This window comes from Lycorma delicatula, chromosome 4, assembly GCF_047948215.1.
Source record: "Lycorma delicatula isolate Av1 chromosome 4, ASM4794821v1, whole genome shotgun sequence".
Lineage (NCBI taxonomy): Eukaryota > Metazoa > Arthropoda > Insecta > Hemiptera > Fulgoridae > Lycorma > Lycorma delicatula.
Window position 1 is genome coordinate 171,041,967 of NC_134458.1, and position 6,048 is coordinate 171,048,014.

At 35.0% G+C, this 6,048-nt stretch overlaps 1 protein-coding gene across 1 annotated transcript in view; it reads right to left on the bottom strand.

Annotated features, from left to right (window-relative positions):
- LOC142322973 (uncharacterized) overlaps positions 1–6,048 on the bottom strand; it is a 108,515-nt gene that overhangs the window by 86,768 nt on the left and 15,699 nt on the right. The window lies entirely within an intron of this gene.

A 6,048-nucleotide genomic window follows, 5' to 3' on the forward strand; every position in this document is an offset into this window, starting at 1 on the left:
AAGGCATTTTATCGGTTCGAAGCTTTCCCGCCCTGTGTCCTGCACCTTCGCAGTTGAAGCATAAATCTGAGCGATTAGGTCCCTGACAATCCTTCGCCCAATGCCCCAAGCACCAACACCAATAACACTTCGTATTATCTGTTCTGGCTTCTTTAAGACAGGAATGCCAGCCGATTTTTAATCTATGTTTGTATTTCAACAATCTGGCATCACGGGCCGAGAGGAGCACCGACGCTTTTTGTGTTTCTCCAAACGCCGGCCTCATCGATGCTCCTCGAACGGAAATATCAGTTCCCAACTCTTTCTTGATATCGTCCATTACCTCGTCAGGGGTGAAATCCATATCCAGATCTTTAACATGGAATGCTTTCAACATGGAATGCTTTCAATCTAGTATCTTGTGACCGTTCCCCAACGATCACATCAGCTACCTGTGATCCTAAGCGTCTCACAATATCCTCACGTTTGTTCGATGAATCAACGACCTTAATCTCAATTGTGTCAGATTTGCCTTTTTTCACAGAAAGAATATCTTCAGCGAGGTCCTCTTTCAAACTGCCTTTTACTTGTTTCAGCAATTCGACATAAGTCATCCCGTTCTTCTTGACTATTACACCGGTCCCTGGGGTATCTTCTTTATATGCACCTTGTCAATAAGGAAAAGTGGACATGTATCATCTGTCCTTACTTCTCTTCTGAGCCAATATTCTATTGCCTAATAGAATAAATCTCCGGTCACGTCATTTACGGCATAAAACGACAGCTTGCCTTTTTCGGTATTTCCAACTTTACGAAGCGCATTTATGACTTGCCGAGTCAAGTCAACGCTATTCTCATCTACGACTATTTCGAAGACCGTAAATTTGTCTTCATCTGCATCTTCAGGATAAAATATTTCTGTATTTCTACAGTCCTTAAATATCGTGCCACTTGGTACCGAGGCTCCATCCACCGTATGACTCCAAATTCCCGGAGCCAGCTCTTTAATAGCTGTTGTATATGGACGTTTTGTCCAAAAAACCCCTTAGGCACTAAGAAAACTTCTTCCTTGAAGTTTTGTGGCTTCCCACAAAAGGAAGAAGGGACCTTCTTCCTTGTAAGAAGGGAAGCCACACATCACCTTAACTTTTCTCAGTACATCTTTTATTTGCAGCCAATTCTTCAACAATTTAATTTAAACAAAATTTTTATGGCCTTACTGCCCTGACACATTAACAAAAAGAAGCAAAGCAAATTGCTTAACTTATTTATGGAAAACAGATGGTGGCTTCAGTTACTGGCAATTTATTCTTACTTTATGAGGTATAAAGAGACCTGGGTTATATACAACTTATTAATTGTAAAATACATAGTTTACTGTCTCACACAAGACCATTTAATTAGATGCTAAGTATACTGGAAATATGATGCATAATTATAACATAAAAATAATAATGTAGATAAGGTCTAAGATTTAATTTGGAATCAAAGAATCTTGTATACATATAGTAAATTTTGCATCGTCCTTTTGGTTTCAAAAAAAATTGCAGTAATATATTTCAATCAATATTTTTTCTTATAATGTACTCCAGTTTACTTATGCATTATCAGATTTTGGAATATATATATCAGAGAAATTTACAATAAAAAAAAAAATAATAATGAGAATTTATCTATTTGTAACACAATCGGTCATCCGAATTTAAAATGAAAAAAAAAGAATTATTCATAAAAGAATTATTCTTTTATGATGAGATGAATTTTATGACGACTTGGCATATAACGAATGCCAGAGACAACAAGCATAGGCATTTTAAAATGCTTACTTTTCAGTAGTAAAGATTATTACTACTAATAAAAAATATTCATGGTATTAGAAAAGTATCGCAACAGGATTTTAAATATTTTACAACGATTTCACTAGAAAGTTCAACTGCATAAATTTATTAAGTAATAAAAGTTTTATTAGTTTATGGTAAATTTGAAATTTCTGTCCATCCTCTTAGCTAACATCTAATGTTTCTTTTTTAATAGCACAGTAATCATATTATATATTTGTCATATAAAATAATTTGATTAAAAAAATAAATACCCATTTTGCTTGTTTTTTAATGTGTACTACTTTTTTATTTGTTTTTTATAAAATAAAATTACAAACAATTTTATTTCAAGATTTATGGGAATTAATTTTTTCCTCTCCAATTTCATCTATAAAAAAAATTTAATAGGCTTACAAACCATCCTTGGCAGTAAATAGCTGAAGTGGATTTCCATTGCATTTTTGTAATAAGTTAGTCTGAAATAAAATTTACTTAAAACTTGTGCTATTAAATTAGACTGTGTAAGAATGACTTCAGTTATAGGTTATAAATGACTTCAGGTTTAATTTTTGTGAATAATGATTTTCAGATGATTCACGAAAAATAATTGTCTACACTTTGTAATTTGGCAGGCAACTAAGGAAATGAGTCATTTAGAATTCTCTGTATTTGTTCAGCAAAGAGAGGTGGTGATAGAAGGTACTCATGGTATTCATGGTAGAAACATAAATTATTGGAAAAAATTCTAACATTTGCAGTACACCATTTGAACTCAATTCAAGCACCTGCAGCTTTAATCACCATCAATGATTAAGTCCGACTCATTGTCAGATTAATCCCTTTCAACTATAAAAAAAAATAATAAACTACATATGCTGAACCTTTCATAATAATATATATATATATTTGAATGAACTTACGAACATTGCAATTTTTACAATAAATTAACAATATTATGTCAATAATATTTATTATTAATGATATTATGTCTATTGCACTCTTGAATAAAAAAACAATGCTTCAGGGGTAAGATCATGGATGTCTTGTAGTGAGCCTCAAAGATGCATTTGGATAAACCAGAGCCAGGTGGGCAATCGTTTGCTCTTCAGCTCCACATCAGTCCCATCATGGGCTTTCTGCAGCTCCCCATTGGATTGGGCTCTTATTGCAGATACTACAATCTGTGTGAATCCTGTTGATGTTGCACCACTGTCTTCTGGGAAGAGTAAATCCTGGTACCCTCAGAGTTGGATCTGTTACAAGGATGGAGTTAGTGATATTCTGGCCTTGCCATAGTGATGTTCAGTGATCCTTTGTGTTGAAGTCGTTGACCTGATTGGTGGCTGCTACAGGTGGATGTCTGGACTTTAGTCTCAGGTGCTGCTGTTTAAGAAAATCTATATCAGCATTATATTTTCCCAACTGTAATTTGAGGACTGCCAGTCATCTAGTTTGGGGGATTTCTATATTACTCAGCAATGGTAGCCACTGGATGTAGCCAAAAGTAGTGGAGTTGTTCCCATGGTTCCATTTATGATTTGCATAGCCTGGTTCAAATGTGTGTTAACGAGCTTGATGTGGGAGCTATTAATCCAGACACAAGCACAATAAGATCATGGATGTCTTGTAGTGAGCCTCAAAGATGCATTTGGATAAACCAGAGCCAGGTGGGCAATCGTTTGCTCTTCAGCTCCACATCAGTCCCATCATGGGCTTTCTGCAGCTCCCCATTGGATTGGGCTCTTATTGCAGATACTACGATCTGTGTGAATCCTGTTGATGTTGCACCACTGTCTTCTGGGAAGAGTAAATCCTGGTACCCTCAGAGTTGGATCTGTTACAAGGATGGAGTTAGTGATATTCTGGCCTTGCCATAGTGATGTTCAGTGATCCTTTGTGTTGAAGTCGTTGACCTGATTGGTGGCTGCTACAGGTGGATGTCTGGACTTAGCCAAAAGTAGTGGAGTTGTTCCCATGGTTCCATTTATGATTTGCATAGCCTGGTTCAAATGTGTGTTAACGAGCTTGATGTGGCAGCTATTAATCCAGACACAAGCACAATAATCTGCGGTTGAATGTACAAGGGCTGTAAACTGATTCTTAGAGTTTCAGCAGTTGCTCCCGAAGACGAATTGGCCAGCTTCTGAATCAGGCTAGCTCTAGTCTTAACTTAGCCAATAATTTTTCAAGGTGTTGTTTAAAGGCAAGTGTTCTGTCAAGCATGACACTGAAATATGTCAGGTGTAGATTATGTTTCAGTGTGGCTCCTTCATTGTTAACGGCAAGAGATCGTTGAGCTTCCCTGTTACAAAGATGGAACATCATGACTTCAGTTTTATTTGGATTCGGCTGGAGTCCCCATTTTTTAAAATACTTAAATGTGCCAAGGTCTTCTGTCAGTACAGCCTCAGTTTGGGCTAAGTTCGAGCTTAGTGTACAGTTTCCAGGTTGCTCAATAAATTTCATGCTCTCCTGCTGCTGAGCTTAAAGTTGAGGCTGTCCAGCGTTTATTTCCATCTAACTGTTCTAGTGTTGTTTAGGGCTTCTTGCAATTATTCACCTACTGACTGATCCCTTGTGCGTTTGTAAGCATTGTACAATTCTTGGCACTCTTCATTCCAACAGGGAATGTAGAATGGACTTTAGTACTCCTCGGGGATATGTTTTTTGGCAGAGCTGATTACTAGAGCAGTAAATCTTTCATAGTTCTTGGTGTCATCCTCTAGTTGCTTATTGAATTTATCCTAGTTGATTTTCCTAAAATTTCATCTAGGTAAGGGAAGAGAACAATTGATGGGAATTGTTGTGCCTAGAGTTGTGACTACTTCTCAGTGTATAGTTGTGCACCCATGGATATAAATGTTAAGTCAGGATTGTAGCCCTTCCTCCAGCTTGCAGAATGAAATGTGGATTTCTGCTTAGCATCAAATAGTAATTTTAAGGTTACTTCTTTCTCCCCAGCCTACTACGGTTATACCTTGTGAATTGTCATTACACACATAAATTTGGTAGTGTAAGTTAAAATCTCCTGTATATATAGAAGAATGATTAAAAATCATTATAAATGGGGATTACGCCATTAGACCACTGTGAATTTGGAGGTTTATAAATATTGACAAAAACAAAAAGCTAGTACAAAAAGATCTTGTGAGGAAGATAAGTGGGTTATCAAAATATTATCAATATCTATTCTAATATATGTAGCAATTACATATTTTGGATTATTAATTGCAGCAGCAAGATTATACCCAGGTATATAGCCTCGTGATTGAATTTTTTAATTGTCAGCTGTGTGTTTCCTGGATTGTGATAACGTCAAGTTTAAATTTAATTGCTAACTTACTAATAGATTCTCTTTTACTGCAGCTGATGCCTTTTATGTTTATTTGGCATACTTTTATTCTGAAGCCAACTGTCAAAAAGTCCTGAGGAGGACCGTTACAAAGTTTGGTTTGCCATGTTTTCATTGCGATGTTTTCGCCAGGAGATCAAAAGAACAAAAAGACAGTCTGGCGGTTCTTTATCGCTGCTTATTTAGTGTTAACTAGGAGGCACATGAAACATTGTTACAGATGCAAACAGCTGTACCCCCCTTTCATAATAAAAATACCATCAATACTTTGCAGCGCACCTTATAGATAATGTAAATGTAATCTATAATCTTTTAATTTTATTTAGTTTTAGATTAAGTTGTAAAGAGAACAAGATGGAACTATTTTCTTTACAAATAGGCAAGTAGTTAAATTTCTTTCATTTATTTTCATGATGTGAGTAAATTCAAAAAGCAAAGAATCAATTCTCTACATTGAAGAGGGAAAAAATCTCAAAAATTCAGGTCAAGGCATAAAACAAAAGTTTTATATAGCACAGACCCATGAATTAATAATTTTTTTCATTCTATTAAAAAATAACTACTAAGAAAAATATAGAATAGAAGAATTAAACAAAATGTGGAATTTGCAAATTGAACTTAATGAAAACATGTTTCTTTTCTGGTTTTAACTACTTTTTTCTACACTTTTAATTGGTAATATCTGTAAAAAGGATGCAATTATAAATAGTTTTTAAGATTATTCTTTCTTATGTTATTCTGTTTGTAAATTATGTCACATGATCATTAAGGTATTTAAAAGGTTTAAGCTGATTTTAAATATCAGATCCAAGATGAGAGGATAAAATTTTCAAACTACCATAAACTAACATTTTTACATTTAGATATATTAGTAAATGTTTTTACATTCTACTAACA